The sequence below is a fragment of the Chelonia mydas genome, chromosome 6 (assembly GCF_015237465.2).
Source record: "Chelonia mydas isolate rCheMyd1 chromosome 6, rCheMyd1.pri.v2, whole genome shotgun sequence".
NCBI lineage: Eukaryota > Metazoa > Chordata > Testudines > Cheloniidae > Chelonia > Chelonia mydas.
In genome coordinates, this window is record NC_051246.2 from 59,159,169 (window position 1) to 59,182,385 (window position 23,217).

The window sequence follows — 23,217 nt, forward strand, 5'->3', positions numbered from 1 at the left end:
CATCATGGTAGCTGTAAAATGTAATGAGACATTGGCTGGATTTACATCTGTTTGGTGTTGCTCATGATTTACAGAAACATTCCGCTTAGACGTTTCTTTCATCATTGTCTTCTCTGTCTCTCACTCTCTATTCATTGTGCCTGGTTAATTGTGTTTTTATGCCCATGTGCATCATTGTGGAAGTATAGAGGGATCAGAAAAACCCACAAGAAAGGCATCCACCCCTCAGTGCCACAGAGCTAACAAATGTTGGCAGGAGAAGGATCTGTGAGCAGGGCTGAATAGAACCTTTTAATCTCAAGCACTGAACCAAGCTGCGCTCTTTAAACCAACATAAGGCTGTGAGCCACAAACACCAAATTTGTGGAGGAGATCTCAATATTACATTGTATAAGGGACATGTGTGAGCACACTTGGGTGGCTATGCACAACTCTAGGAACTTTTATTATGCTCAAGGCTGTTCTAGAAACAGCAGGGGTACAGAGAAAGGGGGATCACATATGAGGAAATTTCACTGAGGTGTGTACAGAAGAGGGACTCCTTACTTCCCTGGTGTCAGAGCTGGTAGGCAGAATCTGTAGAGCCTGCACATGGAGGGGGCATCTGCTCACTGTCACACAACACTTTGATGTTAGGGTGAGCTGGGAACTGAACCGAGAAAGACTGATGGCTCTGCTTCTACATACACCAATCCAGTGCCAGTGCCCTTATAGACTGCAAGATGTAGGAGTTAATTTCAGCCTAGTGGTGGAGAACTTTTCCCCATCACCTCTGGGCACCTGGGCTGCAGGGTAGGACACAGGATTTGAGAGAGAGGGTACAGCAGCAAGAAGCTACAAACTGGCATCTACTGTCCAAACTGGAGCCACAGTGTGAAAATAAATTCCTAGTGCACTTACCAGACCAGAGAATACAATGACTGGATTTAATTATCAAAGGTGACAAATGGCTATGAATGGAATTGTAGATATCACAGCAAGATGAAAGTGTGTAGAGGTTGCAGAGGAGTTTGAGCTCCTAACCGATTGGAGAGGCAGACCTACTGTAGATGGCTTCCTGTCTTCTTATAGTACTAACATCACCATGTTACCAGATTTATTATAGGTGGGCTGGGAGTAAAGGGATGAAATTAATGTAGACAGTTTATATGAGAAATCCCTAATCATGAGATCTTTTAGACTTCGCAATGGTCTGGCAAATGAAAGAAGGGTAGTCCCATTTCTTCCACTGTTCAGAACTGGATTGGACCAAATATTGGACAAGGAAGGGCACAATATTTCATTGGCTAGGAGGGATGGACTAAATGACCTAATAAGTCTTTTCTGTCTATAATATTCCATGATCAGGGTAACTGGTGGATTGGGGGAATGTGGTGGACATTAATATATCTGGACTTCAACACGTCCCACATGACATTGTGATAAGTAACCTGGAGAAATGTAGACTCAACGGAACTACCATTAAGTGGATACATAATTGGTTAAACCACCACAAACAAAGAGTAACTATTAATGGAATGATGTCGGGTTGGAGGGAAGTCTTAAGTGGGGTTCCACTGGGATCTGTTCTGCGTCTGGTGTTTAACATCTTTATTAATGACCTGGATGACCTAGAGAGCATACTGATGAAGTTTGCAGATGACACAAAGCTAGGGGGATGGCCAATACTTTGGAGGATAGAGTTAAAATTCAGAGGGATCTTGATGAATTGCAGAGCTGGCCTATAGACAACAAAATGAAATTCAACAAAGACAAATGTGAGTTGCTACACTTAGGGAAGAAAAACCAAATGCACAAATGCAGAATTGGGGGAAACTGGCTCGGCAGCAGCACTGCTGAGAAAGATCTGGGAGTTGTGGTGGATCACAACCTCAACATGAGTCAGCAATTTGATGCTGTTGCAAAAAAAGCAAATGCAATTTTAGGTTGCATTAACAGAGGCATAGCATGCAAGTTACAGGTAGTGATAATACCACTGTATTCTGTGCTGGTTAGGCCTCAGCTGAAGTATTGTGTTCAATTTTGGTCACCAATGTATAGACAGCATGTAGCGAAACTGGGAAAGATCAGAGGTGAGTGACAAAAATGATCAAAGGGATGGAATGCAAGCCATATGAGCAAAGGCTGAAGGAACTGGGTAGGTTTAGTTTGGAAAAGAGGAAATTAAGGGTAGATACGATAGCAGTCTTTAGATTCTTGAAAAGCTGCCATAAAAAGATGGACAAAAGTTGTCCTCCTTTAGCACAGAGGGCTGGACAAGATGGAATATGTTCAAATTACAGCATAGCAGATTTAGATTAAATCTCAGGAAAAACTTCCTAACTGTAAGAACAGTAGGACAATGGAACAGACTGCCGAGGGAGGTTGTGGAAGCTTCTTCACTGGAGCTTTTCAAAAGGAGGCTGGATAGCCATCTGTCTTGGATGGTTTAGACACAACAAATCCTGCATCTTGGCAGGAGGTTAGACTACATGACCCTTGTGATCCCTTCTAACTCTATGATTAGCGATGACTGAAGGTACATGAATAAATGTCTCTCACGAGAACACACACAACTCAAAATATAACATTAGTGACCCTAACTATGGTACAGCCCTGTGCTTCTGTTTCTAGTGGTGCATAGGTTGAAATGGCCTCAGACAATGAACAGTCGTTACCTACAAGGGCAGCACTATACCTTCCTAACGGAATGGGAAAATTGTTACTAAAAATGTCACCGAATCGAATCTTTGATGATTCATGGTAATTTGTGCACCTGCCTATGAAACCTTCCATCAGATAGTCTCACTTTATAAACATGAATGAATTAGCCCCCCCAAGAGGCAGGAAAATATCCCTATTGTACATTTGAAGAAACAGGGTTTAAAGAGATTAATGGAGTAGATTTCCATGGGCAATCTACTCACGTGCATGGACAAAATTGCACACACAAGCATCTGTGCTTACACTTTGTACATGCAACCAGCTGCACTCATGTCAATACTACTTTTCTCCCTTTAAATAGTCTGGCACTTGCATAGGTGCATCTGTTTGGAATATATAGCAGCCTTAGGTGCTTGCATCTGTGAAGTGCAGGGAGCAAGTATGTATGTGTACATATGTGAAAGATGGAGGGAAGATTTAGCTGAAAATGTATTCCTAATTGACTTGCCTAAGGTCATGTAGCAAGCCAGTGTCAGAGCCAAGAAGAGATCCTGACTGTTCGTGTAGCTGTTAGACCAGGGGACTATGCTACCACTCTACGAATGCTGAATTAACGACATAGGAGGTGTATGTGTCACAAGTCTGGCTGTGTCAGACCTGGTCCCAACATTTAGAGTTCAGGTTTCCATCCTTTTTTAAATCTGGGAAGTATGAAATAACACTGTCTGGGGAAGGCAAAGGTGTTTTAGGGGGTGGAGGGGAGAGATGCTGATACCAGTGTGCATGATAGGGATCTAATTGAACGCGGCCTGGCATGACATTAGCACTCACTAGCTTGCTGAACACTAATGACATTTACATTTTGCTGGCTAGCAAAATTAGTGCTGTGCTAGCTCGTGCTGGCTGGCTCGTTCAGAGAGCACACCAGGGAACGGAGGCTTGGTATGCTGTGCTGCGCCCCCATCTCAGTGTGCTTCACCAGGATAGTCTGGTGGGTGATTGAAAGGAGCTTGTCTTCTATCTTTTCTCCTGAACCATGAATGCATTTGTTACACTCTCTGGCCTCCTATGCTGTGAGAGGCTAAAACTCCAGACCGGTGTGTGATATCTGGCACTAGATAGGGCACAGGGGATGCCAGAGCTGTGCTAGTCAGAGGAGAGAGGTGGTGAAGGGGGAATGTGAGGAGAGAGAGAAGCCCTGTAACCACTCTGGCATAGGTTTGTGTTGCGCCAGTTCCTGTCTGAATCCCATCTGTCAGTGAGAGTGCGATCCAGACCCAACGTTGCTTAGTAGAGAGGGAGAGAGCTGCAGAGCAACTACTCTGTATGGCATGTGCTTCTCCCCCCTCTCTTCCCAGCATCCTACTGACTTCTCCAAGGGGAAGACTGAGAAGATCTGGTATGACCTTCCTCTACCTGCTTCTCTCCCAAGGGCCCTTCCTCCTTTACCCCAAACACTGACTACAAGGTCTTTTGTTTACTCACTATGTACATCCCCTCCAACTTTTCCCATGGAACCCATCCCCTCCTAGCTAGTCATGTATCTTTGTCCATTTTCATTGCCTCCCTACACCTTCACCATCCGCTTGCTGCCCTCTTCTTACCATTTACAACTACTACTTCTCTGAAACACACAGCCAGAAACTTGCCAATCTGCCTTCCACCCTCCCCACACCAGTGAAATGTCAGTCGACAAAGTCTCGAATAGTCTCTCCCTGGGCAATCCTTGTGGCCGCTTTCTCTGTCCTCCTCCTCCTTGAACTTTCTGCAGTGTTTGATGCTGCTGATCACTTCTTCCTCCCCGATAACCCCTCCTCCTTTGGCTTTTTCAGTCTTCTCCTCTCTTTGTTCAACTCCTACTTCTAAGTGGCTCATTCAGCATCTCCTTGGGAGTTACACAGAAAATGGAGGAAGAGGGGAAGTTGCACAGTGTTTTGTGCCCCTTCTCTTCTCATTCAATACCTCATCCCTGAGAGACTTGATCCGTTCACAAGGATTCAGCTTTTATTTCCTGTCCTGTTTCTCTCTAGCTAGTCTGTCTCTCCTAGGGTGACCAGATGAAATGGACAAAATATCGGGACACATGGGGGAAGCCACAAAAAAAAGGCGGCTGGAGTGGAGCTGCTGAAGCAAAAAAAAAAAACAAAAACCGCCGGAGTGGCCAAAGCCACAATATCGGGACAAATGGCATCCCGACCGTGCATTGGTCGGGACGCAGGACAAAGAACTAAAAATCGAGACGTCTGGTGACCCTAGTCTCTCCATCACCTCATCCTGGGTGGCTCACTGGCAGCTCTAATTAACAGGGATAAAAACGAGCTCCTTATTGTTCTTCCCAACCTCCTCTCCACTTTTGCCTTTCTCCACTGTTGTGGACAGCAGGTCTCCTCCAGGTCACATAGCATCGCTACTGTGGGGTCATCTTTGACTCCATCCTCTCTGCCTTCCTACACATCCCAACTGTTACCAAGTCTTGTAACTTCCTCACAACCTGTTGACAATCTGCTCCCACCTTTCTGTCCCAAAGGCAAAAACTGTTCCTCCTTGATCACTACAGCCTCTTCTTCTCCAACCTCCTTGTCATTCCTGTCACTCCACACCAGTGCATCCAAAATACATCTTCCTTGCCCAGTCAGATCATTCCTCTCCCTCTTTCAGTGCTCCCTTCGCTCCCTCTGCCACTTCACTGACTTTACATTTCTTGTCTTCATCTTTCAAATGTCTGCCCCAGCTTACATCTTGGATCTCATTTATTGTGTCCTTATTTCTTTCACTCTACCAGCCATGCTGGCCTTGATGCTGCTTTCTTTCCTTTCATCCCCATCTTCTAGCCTCTTTCTGTGCTGCCCCTATGCCTGGAGGTCAGGGAATCCCTGACTCTGTGAATGCGCCAACCATGAAACCCTGTGTAACCTCTGGGGAGGCCGCTCTGCTCCTGAAGAGTCAGTAACAGATTCAGAGCAACTCTGTTGATGCTTCATAGCCTTGGTGGACAGATTCCTCCTTCTCTGTAAAGGGCCCACTGTGCCCTGGCTGGCTACTTAGGCGTGGCATTGAGGAGTGAAAAGGGATTGCCCCTTGGGGAATTTGCTGCATTTATGCCTGGAGAAGTTGTGTTTTTTCACTGAGTTAATTCAGGCACTCAAGGAACTTTTGACAAGTGCCTGCATAAGCAGAAGTGACTAAATGAAGGCTGAAATCTTCTCCCAGTTCCTGACACTAGGGTGTATTTATTTTGTTTGTTTTTTGTCCCTGACAGGTCAGTCAGCCCAGTAGCACCAGCAGATCAATGAAGAAAGGAGATCCTGATTGACGCATGCTTACCTCAACCTCACTTCTGGAAAAGAACAAGTATTGCGCTGAAAACCTGTCACCGGGCAGCACTCAGGTAAGGGAGGCGGCTCTGTTAGCACTTCTAACTCTGCTGGCACCAGGCTGGCCAGTGCTTGTTCACTGTGCTGCTTTCAGCTGAGGAATCTTCCCTGGTTTGTTTCTAGAGTGGCTGCACCACCATGTAGTTCTAGGGGTGAAACTCTGCATTATGCTGACTCATGGAAACTGGAGCTAGAAAAGATGGCACCTTCTATTCCAACTCCCTAATCCTCAAATAGGCCAACATAGCTCCCTTGCAGTGTATTCCCCTGTCTTGTTCTAAATGATGGGATTTTCCCTATTTCCCTTGAGACACTATTCCAGAGTCTATTGAATTCATCTGTTTACCTCCCCCTTAACCCTTGACCACTGCAGATGCAATTAGTAGAAAGTGATGGGAGGACTCTGTTTCCTGCACTGTATTGAGAAGGCTGGCCACGCGCAGCTCCTTGTTAGAAGCACCATAAGGCTGCACTAGCCATGTTTGGTTTAGCGTGAGTGCCTAGGGTGTGTGTTTCAGATCATAAAATTTGATGCCCTCTGCTTGGCATCTTGTATTTGCCTGTCGTGACTGGTACCCACAGACTTTTCTCTGTGAGAACACAGGAGCATTTTTATCCATCATTATTCAGGGCCTGGCAGGGCAGTGAGTTGTGTTAGATGCCTGTAGGAAGAACAATATTGCTGGAAACTAAAGAGGAATGCAAAGCTGTTGTGTTGTCTTCTCTTGCTGGAGACTATCTGGGGCAGTTTTGTCAGTGGCACTGGAGCACTCTGGTGCTGGACTCTGAGCTGAATTTCAGTTTCTCTCATAGACAAGTTGACTGGACTGTATGAATTTGGTGTCCTTGCATCTGGTTTGACATTGCTGGAGGATCTCTGTATCCCTCTGTATACTGGCCCCAGCCCTTTCTTTGATGAATGCTGTAGCCTCTGGCAGTATTTACTGAAAGGACTTGGTGGAAGAAGCAGTTGAACATATAATCAGAGAAATTAGAGCTGAGGCATCCCTAATAGATCTTGTTTAGACTACCCCTTCCCTCCACACAAAGGCAAATGAAGGGTCCTTCCCTACAGACCTCACCAGAACATTGTCCAATCTAGTTTTAGATATTCCAGTGGAGGAGGCTCCCAGCATTACCCTTGGGAAACTGTCCAGCATCCTAAGTGATCCTCCTGGAGGGAAGCTTTTCCTGTTAGTCAGCCTCTGTTTTCTATCCTTTACCCTGGTGTCCCTTTTTCTGTGTTTTCAGGGAGCATAGACTGTCAGACCTGAGTTACCCTCTGTGAGTAAAGAGCAAAATTTTAATCTTGTTGCTTTGTGTCGTTGGGAGGTTTGGGGCCAATTTCAGTAGCTAGATCAATCACTTTCTTTCTAAAGCATCTGGACTGGTTTAACAAACACCAAGTAAGCCACTGATACCAAGATTTATTGGCCAAGACAATGTAACATAGCCTATAAAATTTTACTATAATGACTGTATTTATCATCATAGTATTTTCTAAGCTTTGGGGATAGAGTTACATGGATTTAGTATTTGGAGGGGAAGAAGGGTTGCCTGTTGAGTCCAAAGTCAAATTATCCATTGATTTTAAATGCCATAACCAATTCCTTTTCAGCGGAGTTCTACTTGGAGGTTGGCTGCTGCATGTCTTAGAGGAGGGGAAAGCATTTGCCTCTGGGATTTTCCTTCCTTGGTATCCCTGCCAGACTTAACTCCTTTGTGAGTTTCAGAAATCCTAGGAAGACAAATTGCATAGGATATGCCACATGTACTCTCCCATTCTCACACACTTATCTTGCTGCTACCTTTTAAAAGGACTGCATTAGAGTTGGTGTTGTGGAATACAAGGCACACACAAAATATAAATCATGGTGGTGGTCCTGTCAGAAGCTGCATTTCTCTAGCTGGGAGCCATTGACCCCTCTTAGTGCAGTCACCAAAAAACCCACAAAACAACAACCTGACATCAGGGGAAATGGAGAGTGGGTACCAGTAGAGAGTCCCTTGTTTTTACTCCAACACCCAGCCTCGCCTATTGTTTGAGACTCCATACAGGGCACTTCTAAGCATATGGGAAAAGCAGCATCTTGCTAAACTAATTCAAAAGATTGATTTTTATAGTCAGCTTCTTTCCATCTCTTCATGAGTTTTGTTCTGCTTTTGTGCATGGAATATGTAGACAAGAGGGATCAAGGTGGATTTCTGTGTCTGTGTCCAGTGCATGCAGTGGATTTCACCTTGAGTCTCTAGTCCCAGTTTAGTTGATCATGCTAAGTAACAGAAACTATTAAGGCTTTGCTGCAGTGTTAAGAGCAAAAGCTGCTACTGTGAATTTTCCTGTAACCCATTTGTATCCAATAAAGATCCTCTTTGCCTTTCATTTTATCTTGTTTTAGAGATAAGCCGGTGGCTGGACATTGGTACAGTGACCCACTTGCAGTTTCTTCCCTTTGCTCCCAGCTTACAGGTCCTTAACGACCATTTCCAGAATTGTGGGACTCTGTTATAACTTGGTTCTGCCTTTCCAAAGAACTTGCCATCTGTTTGTATGATGTTCCCAACTTTCATTCGGTTAGGCTCATACCTTCTGGTGGAATGAAGGCTGGGTTTGGAGACCTGGCAAGGCTGAATGAAGTGCCACTGAGCCAAGCATTACCCGTTACTCAGTTCGCCTTAGCTGCAAACAGTGGTAGAAAATGAAGTGTGTGAAAGAGGATAGATGTACTCCCATGTCCTCGGCTAACAAAGGAAGCTGAGGGTTAACACTGAAGACCATGGATGCCTCACCTACTCTTGCTTTGTTTGTAAAACTGCTTGAGACTGAAGTCTTATGTGGTGCAATTTGGTGGCTTGTGCCAGTTTTGGCTGCCTACTTATCTGCACATCTTGTGCTCTCTCCATTCCATTCAGTGACAGAGACTAGTTCCATTAGCACTGGATCAACCCCATTTCCCTGGTGACAACATGTCTTCACTGCAAAATTAACTCTATTGATTGGCGGCCAGGCCAAAGTCTGGTTTTAAAGCTCCACTAAATTAAAGTGAGAGGGTTTTGTGTGTTAGAGGAGTAGAGGGTTAAGGGCAATACTCAAGTAAGAACTCAAGCAAACTCTCCAGTAATGATGTATCCTAAGGCTGTGTCTACACTGCAGAGTTAACCTGGGAGATTGGCTCATGGGTTTTAGCAGCCCAGATTAGCCTTCCCCAGGTTTGAGCGTTCCCATGGCAAAGCCCTAGCTACGTTACTGTGCTTTCACTCTTTCAGCACTTGCCTGTGTGTGTGTGCATATTTTGTGGGTCTTTGAGTTGAGATGCTTTGGGATTTTTTCCCGTCAGTTGTGTCAATTGCAGGAGAACTTATCCACCGGCTGAGGGGATGTCATGGGGTTGCTGGCCTCTTAAAGCAGAGTTTGGTCCCAGGCTACCCATGATGAGCTAATTTAAGGGGAACTGGCCTATCTTGGTAGTTAATTGAATAACGAGCACCTGGGCCTGATAAAATAAACATCAGGGCTCAGTTGCAAGGAGGTGCTCAGAGAGAGACTCGCTCTCCTAAGGAAGAGGAGCTCCAAGAGACCACAGTTCCTGGAGAGGAGGGTTGTGCAACCCCTGAGCCAGCAGGAGTGACTACAGGCCAGAGAGGTCAGGACTGAAAAGCAGAGGCCCCCAGGACAGCAGCTGTACAGCCCCTAAGCCCAAGGGAAGAGAATTTATTTCAAGTTTATTTGTATTTTAATAAAGTAGAGTCCCAGCAGGGGAATTTTTTCTTACACCCTTTTGGACTGTGTGGAGGTCTTACGGGCCCCTGAGAGAAGGGAAACTGAGGCAGGGAGTGCCCATAATGTTACATTAGGTCAGATGGGAGCACTACAAGGCAGGCATATCCCATGAGAGGAGAATTTTGGAAAGGCCATTGGAGGACTGTCTGCACAGGAGTGATTTAGCCTGTGTCCTCACTGCACAGTGGATAGTTTCCAGTCAGTTGAATTGGAACTTGGTTCTCGCCTACCCCCAGCTGGGTCAGCTAGCTCGGGCTGAAAGTACCTCCAAACCTGGGACAGAGTTTTTTCTGTGTGGACAGGAAGTGGGATTAGGGGTAAGAACTAGGTAAGAGTCCAACTTAATTCTGCATAGCCATAGCCATAATGTTTTCCTACCATATCCTTTCCCTTTGAAGGGAAGCAGATAGAGTGTTTGAACAGTCAGCAGAAATCACAGACAGCTGTGATATTTAGCTGCTGAGGCCTGTCTGGCCTGACAAGAACAATTTTGAAATACTGAGAAGGACTTGTGGCACCAATCAGAAGGGGGGATGGGTGAATGAGTCAAGCTCAGGAGAACATTTACATTCACCAGGGAGCAGTGGTAGCAGATAGAGAGAAAATCCCAGTGTTTTCTTGGGCAGGATTAGCTTGCTGATGAACAAGAATCACTTGCTCTGAAGAAACAAGCCCCAACCCAAACAAACCCATTTAGTGATGCACATAAAACACATTCAAAGTAATATTAGCATAAATAAATCTGAATCCCCTAACTCCTGAAAAGAGAGCAGGAGAGCGTGGAGGGGGAAATGTGTAATCAGCTTTAAGAACTCGGAGGGTTTTAGGCAGTTATTGGAGTTGTTTTTGTGTGTTTGGTACTCCCCCCACCCCCACCTCCCATAAAAATAGTCAGAATATAGTCCCCAATACTTCAAGCGCAGCTTTTTAGTGTTACCAGCCATTCTGGCTTTTCCTGAGACGACTGATTTCAATGGTGTGAATCCATCCAGCTACTAGGATGTGAAAAGCTCTTGAAATAACTTTTTGGGGTCCATTCATGACCTTCATATTGTGATAGTCAATTGTATTGGGATTAGAACATATTAAAAATAGAAAACCTTTCCATGAATTTTTTGAAAGAAACAAATATTTGTCTTGACTTTTTTTTTTCCTTTTGGTCTTTCATTGTAAAAGTGGGGGGGTGGTTGCTTTAGAAAGCAGTTTCTCAATTTTGGGTTTTATGTTGAAAAACTAGAAATTTTCAAAATTTGTGAAAATTTGCCTTGAGACGAGAGGCTATTTTTGTCACCAAAAATTTAAAAAAAAAAAAAATTCAAGCAAAAATTGTTGACCACCTCTAGTCATGGTACCATGAAGAGTGAATTTCTCTGATCAGATTAGCAATGTTGTGTTTTTGGGGTGTTTTTTGTAATTCATAGACCTACCCAGCAGGGGTCTGTAGACTTGGAGGAGCCTACAGAAATGTATCACCTGTGTCTGTCTGTCGGCTTTATAAAAAAGGAGTGGGAGTGCAGAAGTTGCTAGTCTCAAATTTGGATGGGGATCTTATTCCCCATTTCTCTCTGGACAAGGGGCTGAGTTGGTGGGGAAGATCATGGTACTCTTCTCTCAACAAAATGAGTTCCTCCCATGTGAGTCACCAAAATGAATCACTTGCTCACAGTAGATTGTGCTGCTGTTCAAAATATGATTGTGCCTGCTCTCTGAGCTCTACTGGGCTCCATGAGCTTTGCTGCCCTTCTGTGGGACTTGAATGCACCCATAGATTCTGCTCGAGACCTTGGGTTTAGCTCCTCCTTGATTGGGGTTGGGGGGAATAAGTGTTGGTGTCTCTCACTTACAGAATCAAAATGAAACGTCGCTCACAGTGAAGTGTGCAGAACTGTGACCCTTATGCGCCTTTCTCGCATGAGCAATGAAATAGTTAACAATTTTGACATGTGAATTATTGTCATTGGGCATTTGAGTTAACACCCATTGGGATAAATGGGACAGTTCACATCTCTCTGAGCTATTGTTCCTGGCTCTCTGCAGACTCATGTAGACCATCTCTGCATTTCTACTAAGTTCACATTTGTGAGGTTTTCTTCACAACCAGGACAGCTAGAGACTCTTTATATAAATGAAACCTGAGAGCAGAGAACAAGAGTCACTTCAGAGAGGTGCCTATATCCGGGATGGGCAAACATTTTGGCCTGAAGGCCACATTGGGGTTCCGAAACTGTATGGAGGACCGGGTAGGGAAGGCTGTGCCTCCCCAAACAGCCTGGCCTCCGCCCCCTATCTGTCCCCTCCCACTTCTTGCCCCCTGACTACCCCCCTCAGAATCCCAGCCCCATCCAACCCCACTGCTCCTTGTCCCCTGAGCTCCCCCTCCTGGGACCCCCCCGCCCCTAACCATACCCCCCGGGACCCCACCCCCATCCAACCCCCACTGCCCCCCTTTCCCCTGACTGCCCCGACCCCTATCCACACTCCCACCCCCTGACAGGCCCCCTGGGACCCCCACGCCTATCCAACCCCCCCGTTCCCCATCCCCTGATTGTCCCCCCAGAACCTCCACCCCATCCAACTGCCCCCTGACTGCCCCCTGGTACTCCCTGCCCCTTATCCAACCCCCCCTCCCCCTTACCATCTCGGTCAGAGCACTAGGACTGGCAGCTGCGTTGCCCGGTTGGAGCCAGCCACATCGCCACGCAGTCTAGAGCACTGGGGCAGGCCAGCGACTCTCTCAGCCGTGCTGCCCAGCAGGAGCTCGCAGCCCCATTGCCCAGAGCGCTGGCGGCATGGCGAGCTGAGGCTGCAGGGGAGAGGGGGCAGCAGGGGAGGGGCCGGGGGCTAGCCTCCCCGGCTGGGAGCTCAAGGGCCAGGCAGGAGGGTCCCATGGGCCAGATGTGGCCCGCAGGCCACAGTTTGCCTACCTCTGGCCTATATGGAGTATGGCTATGTACCTGCTCAGTCTTCTCTGAAAATTCCCTTAATGGCCAGCAAGACTTTCATAGGCTCTTGACTCTCACACTGTTAGCAGCTGCCCATGCTCTGGAGATATTTTGGATATTTCTTGCCTATGGAACTGGGAGCTCTCGTGGCATTTTTTTAAATGGGAGTGAATGAGGAAGAAGTAATTTGCCTCTAGAAACGTATTTATTAACAAAGATAATGTTTCCAATACCATGTGTTAGTAAAATAATTTCAGTCTGATTATATCCTGTGCAAAGTGTTTTGTCAAGAGGAGTTCACACAAAGTGACAGCATAGGAAAGCAGAACTTCCTTTCACATCATGATTCATCCTGGGGGAGGCTGCAGGGCTGCTGTCACTCAGAGAATTAATAAAGGCTTTGGATTCCTTATTTTGTGATCTGTGCTGGCAGATTTGCTTTTGATTTGTAAATTTCAAAAATATTGAATGAAATTGGGGATTTACCTTAATGGCAGTCAAGAATTAGTTACTCTGTTGCCTTGGAGATTCCCCATGGTGCAGACTAGGCAGCAAGCAGGGTTGGGAGTTTGTCAAGGAATGCCAGAACAAAGTTTGGGTCTGAAACACTGAGCTGTCTCCTGCTTCAATGAAGCTCAGATCAGCAGTCACTAATATTTATTACATGCAGAAATAATAAGTGAGGACAGATGGTCTTGTGTTTAAGGCACTGAACTTGGACTAGGGAGGTCTGGGTTGAAGTCCCAGTTCTGCCACAGACTTCCTGAGACACCATGGGCAAGGAAGTTAATATCTCTGTGCCTCGTTTTCCCATCTGTAAAATGGGGATAACAATTACAACTGGTCAAAGGTTGTTTTTTCACTGAAAAATGGCCTTTTATTGAAAATGAATTATTTTTGCACAAATTTTAATGTTGATTTTTTTAAAATATTTTTTGATGAAACCTGAAAAGGGGTTTTCTTGGGAGGGGGGAAGAGAGATGGGAGGAAGGGTGTCAACATTCTGTTTTTCTATTTTTGTCCTCTCAGTGACAAAATGGAGAAAGGGGAGAAAAAAAAAGTGCGATGACAGAAATAAACAAATATTTCCCACACAAAAAAACTTTCCATAAAAAATGTTCATTTTTTTTAAAATGGTTCTTTTTTGAAACTTGCAAAATGAAAACAATTTGGTATTTTTGTGAAACATCGTAATCATTTTTGCCTAGCTCCAGTACTAAGACTTCTTTCTCACACTCTGTATTATTTCTTTAGATTGTAAATTTTTGGGCAGGGTTCCTCTCACTCTGTATCTGTACAGCCCCTACCACAACGGGGCTAAAGTCAGCTGGGCCTCTGGATGCTATTGTAGTTCGAATAATAAGTAATAATCTCATGGCTGTTGGTCCTGTGGCAAATGAATTGTTGGTTTCAGACCAGCTCCTAATGGACATGTACCAGCATCCTTGAGACAAATGCCACCTATGTTGGCAGTATCAGCAGAGACCAGGGACTGAAAGGGGGAATGACTATTTACCAACAGGCCTTCGGTACACTTGGAAAACTCAGACCTGGCTTTCTTCACTGGGGTGGAATGAATGATGGAAGCTGGAATGTAGACCGCATACAGGCATTTTGAGCTAAATGACATAGTAATAAAAATGCCCGCAACTTGTCTGTATTGCAGCTTCCACCATTTGCTATTACTGATGGAGAACTGCACAGCTCAATTCTTAGTTGTAGATGCTCCGTTAAGGACGAACTCATCAGAACTGAGAAGACATTGGCAGGGTGGCAATGAGGGAAGCTTGCACTGTTGCTGCCAGGCATGCATGTGTTCTTGGGATACCTCGAGGACCTTTCACCACCATTAGGTTTCTATTTCAAAGTCAAAACACAAAACAAGTTTTTAATTAAAGGAACAAACCTCACAGCACTGAGTGCAAGTGAACCAGATTGAAATCAAGGCATTTGAAATCACTGCTGTTAACAACTTTTTGGTTTCCTGCAATTTCCCAAAAAGAATAAAACTCTCATTAGTTAGTAGCTTTCAAACAAGCTGTAGCCCTCTCTGTGAATACTAATGTACACAAGAGCTTTGGCAGCAATCTACACCCTCTTGCTTCAGGGCATAAACCAAGCATTAAATATTGACAGTTAGGAGAAAACTTTCCTTGTGAGCAGATTCTTCCATAAGTGCGTCTGAAGTGTTTCTTTCATCTTCCTCTGAAGCATGTGGTACTGGCCGCTCTTGGTGACAGGATTCTGGACTAGATGGACCCTTGCCTGACTCAGTATGTCAGTTCCCATATTCTGCTATGTCGCTGTTAAAATGTCAGTGTAATGACTATATAGTTGGGTAACGTATACTCTGACTAAATCCACATGCAACCCTTGCTGATTTCAAATAGGGAGTGTTGCACAGGCAAGGTGTGTAGCAGGGCAGAATTTGTCCTAGTAGCTCAGCATATTGCATGGGATATTTAAATAACTCTCTATTAATGTATAGTGAGTTTAGCCTTTGTGGCAGATGGTTGTAAATTAAGTTTTTAAACGGGTCTAAATTTTAAGCTAAAACAAAATCCACTTAAAAAAATAGAAAAAAATGTTTAAACATATGTTTACCCTGTAAATACTCAACAAATAAGAAGCAAGGGAACAGAGTAGATCCTCTAATTCTCATATTTAAAGGTTGGACTTCCAGAACAGAGCTGAAGGTTTATCGTGTGTTACAGGCCCACTGGCTGAGTTGGGTAAGTGTATGGATTAAGCTGCTGGAAAATAATATCACTTGCCAAGCTGCCTTTACTTTTCCATTTCCCCTCCCTATTTCATACGTTATCTGTTAGCTGCACTGAAGATGAAACTCCCATTACATTGATTAGGACCAGAATTTGGCTGAAAGTAATCTGTCTCCTGCTGCCAAAATCTAAGGTACAAAATAAGTAATATGAAGAAGAATCAATAGTCAAATTACTTTACATTAATGAAGCTTTCTGGTGAGTTTAAATGCACTGAAGTCAGGAAATGTGAAGCTACAATTCTCACAGCAACTTCATTTGTTCGTATTGTGCACGGGTAATATTCAGGGTGTCCTGCTTCAGGCCGTTCTGTGTGTCTGTATCTCGGCATGGTGGTGGTGGTTGATGTTTTTAAAAAGAGGTGTCAAACAAAGTGCTCCAGAAATTACTTACCATGAAAAAACATGCCCATTAAAACTTTTTCAAAGGTACTCGGAAATGGCTCATTTGTGAAACTGCAAAATGGCCAGTCATAAGTGTAGGTCAGCATTTTCAAACTTGGTGCTTAAAGTGAGCCACTTGAAACCATACTAAATTACCCAAGGGTCTGCCTACATTGCAAAAAACAAACACGCACTGCGGCACCAAGTCTCAGAGCGGAGGTCAGTTGACTCAGGTTCACTCAGCAGGGCTACAAATTGCAGAGCCCAGGTTCTGAGACCTTCCCTGTGCCTGGCGTTTCAGGGCTTGGGGTCCAGCCCAACCCCAAACACCTACACTGCAATTATTAGCCGTACAGGATGAGCCCACAGCTGACCAGGGCCAGCTGCAGCGATGCCATGGGTCTTTTATTGCCATGTAGATGTACCTTGAACTTTAGGCATCCACATCTGAAAACACTGGCCTCACTCAGTGAGGTTTTCAAATGATTTTTACCATGAGATTGTCCTGTTTCTTGGAGTTACTGTAACTGATTAGAGTAGCCATAGTCATCACAGTCTAATGGATTACTTCCCTGGGAATAGGGGATCAGCTTTTGTGTAATAAATCCCTTTTCAGATCCAGTAATCACTCCTACCTACTAGATCAGTTTTACAAAGGGGCCTTAGCCTCCCATGTGGGATGCAGTCCGAGTAACTTACTTACTATCCTTTGTCTAGAGGAAACATTGTTGATGACCCCACAGTCTTGACAGAATGGGGAGCATGGGATATGTTGGGGGTGGGAGGGTAAGAGCACTAACGCTTACACTTCTTACTGTGGCTTACAGTGGCTTGTGGAGATAAGTGAAAGAGCTCTCTCCAGCCAGCGACAAAATGACACCCTCACCACCCAGATCTCCTGATGATATCATTCGTTATTTGCCTATCTCCTGCCTGTGCATTTTATCAAGTGAGCAATTCCCCCACCCCTGCCCACTGATGCTATTACTGAGGAATGTATGTTGGATGGGTACCATAGTACACATGCCCCCTCGGGGTTTGAGCTTAATTTATGGGGAAGAAATGAGGGAAAAGAATATAGTTCTTCATGGAGATCCAGGTCTCAATGTGTCACAAAACCATTTAAAATACGTCTGTCAGCCAGGGAGTCTGTAAGGGCATGGGAGGGCTGGGTGAGTTTTTCAGATGTTTCCATGTGCTGCATAGTGCTGATGTTCCAGGCACATACTACTTTAATGTTTCTTCTGGGAATGGGGTTCCAGGCATAATCAATCAGTGTTTCTTTGTGCTTCTCTCCTGTCTGAGCTGCTCTCTGCCTCATTCCTTTAAATGTTGCACTGTCTCTTTGTTTTTAATTTGTTAGTGAGGGATTGATAGCATTCACTAGCACCAGGCAGAGGGCTCAGTCCTACAAGGTGCTGAGTGACGTGGCCCTGGTTTACCAAAGCACTACAGAACGTGCTTTACTTTAAGCATATAAACACTATTTAAGTAAATGGCATTACTTAAATGCTTTGCTGAATTGTAGCCAGGAGTGCTCACACCTTGTTGGATTAAGCCCAGAGTGTGGGATAGTGAGCAAGTTGCCTCCTATACCTTTGCCAGTGCACCTCAACTCTCACCTGCAGCACTCCTTGCTATCCCAGGCCTGAGCGCCCCCCCCCCACCTGCCACGCTCTGCCCATGTGCCTCAACTCTCCCCTGCAACACTTCCTGCTATTCAGTCTTCTTTCCTTTCCACCAGCACCACCTCCAGCTCTGCGATGCAACTCAATCCTGAAACAAGCAATAGCCTTTTTTATTTCTATTGCTTCTCCCTATGACGTTGCAAAACCGTTTACAGAGATGGCTTGTTGAGTGGGGGAGAGTGGTTTTTTAAGGAGAGATTTAAAGAGAGGAAGTGATCCAATGGCCGAGTTAGTTAGATTTGTATGTGCGAGGGATGTTCTGTGTAGACTGAGCAGCACAAGTGAAAGAGGCCTCCCTCTCCCCCACCCTCGTGAATCAGTGGGCACATTGGGATTAGAGTCCAGGCATGCCTGATTGCCTGCCCTATGCACATGCTACTAACCTCATACAGGTAGCTGAAGAGTCAGGCTGATTAAACGAGATGGTTTCTCAGGGAGTTCTGAGGTGCTGGGAAGCCACTGAAAGTAACAGAAGGCATGCGGTAAATGTGGTCTTGCTTCCGGGAGCGAGAGAACCATGTCTATGGCAATAATCAGAATTGCAAACCATGAATCAGTCTCCTTGCTGACACCAATGTATAAGGCGTACTTTGGCCAGAGACCCTACTGATGCACCATATTATTTCAGCAAAAAGAAGGAGGGGTACTAGGGGCACCTTAGAGACTAACAAATTTATTTGAGCATGAGCTTTCGTGGGCTACAACCCACTTCATTGGATGCATGCAGTGGAAAATACAATAGGAAGATATATAGATATATATATATACACACACACAGAGAACATGAAAAAATGGGTGTTGCCGTACCCACTATAACGAGAGTGATCAGTTAAGGTGAGCTACTATCAGCAGGAGAAAAAAAACCTTTTGTAGTGATAATCAGGATGGGCCATTTCCAACAGTTGACAAGAAGGTGTGAGTAACAGTAGGGGGGAAAAATAAGCATGGGGAAATAGTTTTACTTTGTGTAATGACCCTCCACTCCCAGTCTTTATTCAAGCCTAATTTAATGGTGTCCAGTTTGCAAATTAATTCCAATTCAGCAGTTTCTTGTCAGAGTTTGTTTTTGAAGTTTTTTTTGTTGTTGTATTGCGACTTTTAGGTCTGTAATCGAGTGACCAGGGAGATTGAAGTGTTCTCTGACTGGTTTCTGAATGTTATAATTCGTGACGTCTGATTTGTGTCCATTTATTCTTTTGCGTAGAGACTATCCAGTTTGGCCAATGTACATGGCAGAGGGGCATTGCTGGCACATGATGGCATATATATTATTTCAGAAAGAGGACCTATGCTTATTTCTTTGCTGTGCCTAATTTCCCGGCACTTCAGCTGGGGGTGACGCTGTATTAAAAGAAATATCCTCGTTCCTGCTGCCTTCCCATAATTAGTAACTTTATACAGTACTGTCTCCTGCAATAATAGCTACCACTATTAGAGAGGAAACGGGGATATTTGACCAGCCTCGGAGGCTCCATAAATTCTTCCGAAAGAAAGGAAGGCAGCCAGCAAGCTAATCTCACACCAGGGCTGTGAGAATTTCCAGCTCCAAACATTGCTCCTGAATTTAGCATTTCTGTGCCTCTGTGTCTTGTGTTTGTAACATTGCCAATCTGTAAAAAAAACAAAAAAACCCCAACACTTGACTGAGACTGTGTATCAGTATTGAAATGATTAGAAATGTTCTTAGGTTATACATCTTGTTCACTGGAACTTGTGTGGTATCATGTACCATGTCTGCAGCTGGGGTTCTCAAGCTTTTTCATAACATGGATCACACTTTAATAGGGGAATTATTTCATGGTTGGCTTCCATCCCATCCATGGTCACGTATCCCCTCCCCTTCACAATGATGTAACACCCATATGGCATCAGCCTACAGCAGTCGTTTGCGAGGAAGGTAAATATTAGGAAAGTTGATCAATACGTTTTTAGCTTTCTTTAAGGCAATTTGGCAGCTGGAAATGAGGAGCCAGTCCCTTATGATTGATTAAATAGCTTGAGAGCCACTGGCTTATGGGTTCCTTGCTGTGGGCATTGAATATGGAGAACAGCAGGGAAGCCAGTGGGCTTGGTGTAAGTGGTTTGTCAAACATCCTGTTATAAAGAGCCCTGCTTCTTCATAGCTTATTACTTTATGGTAGGTTTTTAATCTTTCTTTAAACATCCCTTGGTGACTCCTAAGTGAGACACATGCAATCTCCTCAAACGGAGGGGATAAGCTGAAAAGAAGTAAGATGGAAGATAAGAGCATCCTGAGGAAACTCGCCCAAACTGTCATGGGTGAAATCCTGGCTCCACTGAAGTCAATGGCAAAACTCCCCTGACTGTGAAGATGAATGGACATTTGTTTTTTTTACCTAATTTTTCCAGACTCTCTTAATGCTTAAAGGTCTAAGGGCATGCATGCATGCCTGTGTGATCTACATAGTCTCCATGGGGTGGTGGTGGAGCTCTTGGCATGAACAGCCCTCTTGTGTAATAGGTCTTGTGTGACAAAATCCTAGCTCAGTGAATTGAGAACAGGCCCTAGAGGGTGAGTAATCTCTGAAGGATACCCAGTAGAGGGACCAGAATCTACAAGGAGAAAATGTGCTTCACAGGGAAATAAAAGGAAGAATCAAGCACATGGTGTTTTTAATGGCACTTAACTGATTGGTGGGTAGCATTGGTGAATAATGGATAGTACAGGAAAGGGGCAGGGAGTTTGTCATCTCCTTTAGAAGACAGCTGGAAACCTCAATTTATTCTGGTGGGTTTTGGTTGTTTTTTTTTTTTTCAAGCTGCAAAACTGAAAATTACCCCCTCTGTCAGGTCTGTGTGGAGACCTGCCCTGAATAGTCCTAATATGAATTGAACAGGACTTGCAAACCATTCAGTGCCTGTTGCCTGGATACAGTGCAGCCTGGCTTCCCAAGTCCTCCATGTATGTATGCAAGAGCTAAGAGGCTGCAGAGAGAGTAGTAGCTGAATTAAGCTCAGTGCACCTGCAGGCAAGAGCTTTAAACCCACCTGGTGCAGCTTGCAAGTTTAAGGCTTCATTTTATTCAGCTGTTATTATTTCTATTTATTGAGCTCTTTATGATAAAAGTGTGCCCCAGCTGTTCGGTGCCTTGTTCTAAAGGCTCCCACTGGGTGAAGCACATTGTGCCACTTGCAAAGCCAACTCTCTTGCTATCTCCAGAAAAAGCCTTTAATTTTAGAGACTTCTTCTGAGCCTCCTCCTGTTGCAAGCCACTATAAGAAGTCCTGCTTGCGACTGCGGGTAACGTGGCACCAGGCCCCTGTGAACCAGCTTCCGTTTCACTGAGATACTGTCAGAACAATGCAAAGAAGAACGCAGCTGTTGAATATTTAAAATAAAATGTTTCCTCTTAAACATGAAAATGCTCTTTGCACTCCACAGACATGCAACAGCAGATGTCCGTGACTAGGCGATGCATACATTAGTCTGATGCCCACACAGGGCTATGATGACTCTACTGCAAGAAATAATATTCTCATTTTCTGAATATGTACAAGGCTGACCAAGCCACTTCATTAATAAGTCCCTACCACCACCACCCATTCAGCAAAGCAAATACACCTGTACTAACAATGTTGGAACTAGGGGCTCCTAGCTTGAAGTGGTTTTCATCATATACAGAGCTTGCAGTTTGGTTCAATGGCTTTCAGCACCCCCACTATAAAAATTTTTCCAACGCCTGTGTGTGCTTAGTTGCTTTGCTGAATTGGGATTAGAGCTGGTCAAAATGTTTGATTTCAGAACAAAATTTGATGAAAAATAGCCTTTTGAAATTTAAGTTTTTGATGCACAAACAAAAATATGGCTTTCAGATGTTTTTGGTTTTCTAAAATTGACTTTTTTGTTTTGTTTTCTATTTAAAAAAAAAAAACCCCGGAAGATTTCCACAAAAAGAATTCCAAAAGAAGAAAGTGGTTTTTTTGGTTTGGTTTTTTTCCTCAAAAATATTAACACAAAATACTTATTTCCTGACAGGCTCTAATTGCAGTTTGTGGTCCTCTCTCTTTGTAAAAAACAGGAAACTTCTCTTCAGGTACCTGTATGACCCAATTCCCATTGCTCTGCACCTTGTATCATCATTGTCTGCAAAGTGAGTGCAGAGTTTAAAGCCATTTTGCACAGGTATCAATGACAACGTAAGACTAAGGACAGTGGGTTCATAGTCTTTGTATTGATTTCAGCAGCTGCTGAGTCAGGTCTTAGAATACCTATGGAGGTAGGTAGAAAGTTTCCACATTGAACTTTCATTGAAGCATATCTTCCCTAAAGCTTTCAGGTCACCACCTGGTAACCCTCTGTACATTGTTGGTCTCCAGCAAAGCATGAGAAAATTAGCCATCATCATGTTTTTGCTCATTTCCAGTGCATGGAGCTGAGTCATTGAACTGAGGGGTCAGTTCAGAACTGCATAAAGAATGCCCTTTCTTCTTTGAGCAAGGAGGAGGCAGGTAACTTAGACTAAGCTTAATATCCTAGAAACCTGGACAGACAAAACTGTGGGAAATATGAAAATCATGGGAGATATAATGTAGGCTCAGCACTACTAGCTTAAAAAAATGGCTCAGAGAGGTCTAGGACTGAATGCTTGACACCTAGCACTTAATGTAGTCACTTGCATCTGTGCAAAGTATTGTAGATTTAAATGCCATCAGTGATGTGAGTGGAAAATTCTGATATAGTAATGTTTTTCACCCACTTTGCATTCCTTTTGCACATGTATGAATGACTACACGTAATGCAAGGTATTGAAGAGTGAGGCCTCCAGTGACTCATTGAGTAGATACCTGAAAACCATATTGCTTAAAATCTCTTTGTTCTTGACATTTGAGAGTGTAATGAAGGGGAGGATACATACATTAGGCACTGAGAATTCTCATCAGAAAACAAATTTAAAACAGTGGGACCCTCAGGGCTTGTCTACACATACCACTTTAACAATACCAGCATGGTTAAAGGAGTACAGCTGCCCTAGTGTGAGCCTCCTCATACTAGTCTAAATGTCCTTAGACTGGTATCATTTATTCCTGTGTGAGAGGAGAGTAACTATAAGGCACCTTTATACTGGTAAAATTACATCCACACTAGGGCATTTACAAATGTATCTATTTTGGTTAAAAAAAATTACACCCTTAACTGAAATAGTTATACTGGTGAAACTTCTAAGTGTTGACCAGGCCTTAGTTGTAATATCTCTCTACCCGTGAGACTGAGATGGGCGCTGGCCAGCAGCCCATGCCACACAACTTGTCCTATTTGAAACTAGAATACTTTTTGCTTTTCCTAGATTTTTATTTTGATATAGATGGTAGGCAAAAAGAACTTCATAATCTTAAGAATGAATGAATGGATGAGAGGAGTGAATCTTCATTCCAGTTGCTAGCAAAAGGAAGAGTTATTTACAATGGACAGAGCCATGTTTTCAGGGGCTGTGCTAGTGTAAAGAAATTCTTAAAGGAAATAGACCAGAATGGAGATGAAATTCTTATCTACACAGACACATCTGCGTGAGCAGCAGGACTTGATTGAGTGACTGCTTTGAGGGGATAAGAAGTGATCACCAGCTGACCTACCTCTTCACCAGAGCAGCGCTTACTTCACAGTAAT

General features: G+C 44.2%; 1 protein-coding gene across 12 annotated transcripts in view; it reads left to right on the forward strand.

The window, feature by feature from the left end:
- TSPAN18 (tetraspanin 18) overlaps nucleotides 1-23,217 on the forward strand; it is a 173,421-nt gene that overhangs the window by 85,056 nt on the left and 65,148 nt on the right. For 8 of the 12 annotated variants that reach the window (XM_043548768.1, XM_043548765.1, XM_043548769.1 and 5 more), the window contains one exon: nucleotides 5,903-6,031. The gene's annotated coding sequence lies outside the window, so the exon portion shown is untranslated. Of the gene's footprint in view, nucleotides 1-5,902; nucleotides 6,032-7,268; nucleotides 7,302-9,640; nucleotides 9,662-23,217 lie in introns of those variants that run through there. The other 4 variants (XM_043548772.1, XM_043548762.1, XM_043548764.1 and 1 more) reach the window with 2 other exon arrangements.